Here is a 424-nt window from a genome sequence, read left to right as displayed (position 1 = left end):
GCAGTGTTCAAGGCCGGGTTGGATGGGGCTTTGAGTAACCTAGTTTAGTGGAAGGTGCCCCTGCCAATGGCACAGGTGTTGGAACTAGATGATCTTTAAGATCCCTTCAAACAATACCCTTTTATGATTCTATGGTTTTATGAAACGGAGATGGCAAGCCCAGCTCATCTCCTACTGCATTAGTTTTTCAGTGATTATAAAGAAGTTTAACTAGCACATGAAATAGTGCACCACAAACGTATGGGATTATCATGTTTCTTTTAAAAAGTAATCACCTCAGGAAAGACAGTTTAGAAAATTTCAGCCAGAATGACCTAGTCTTAATCAAATTATGAATGAATACTGAAGTTGCACAATGATTCCTGGCTTAATCAGCCTTTCTCCACTGTATTTTCCCACAAGACCTCCTTGTCTCTAAATTGGA

Source organism: Nestor notabilis, unplaced genomic scaffold, assembly GCF_000696875.1.
Source record: "Nestor notabilis isolate BGI_N333 unplaced genomic scaffold, ASM69687v1 scaffold1356, whole genome shotgun sequence".
Lineage (NCBI taxonomy): Eukaryota > Metazoa > Chordata > Aves > Psittaciformes > Psittacidae > Nestor > Nestor notabilis.
The sequence above is the reverse complement of the archived record's forward strand: the minus strand, read 5'-3'. Positions refer to the sequence as shown.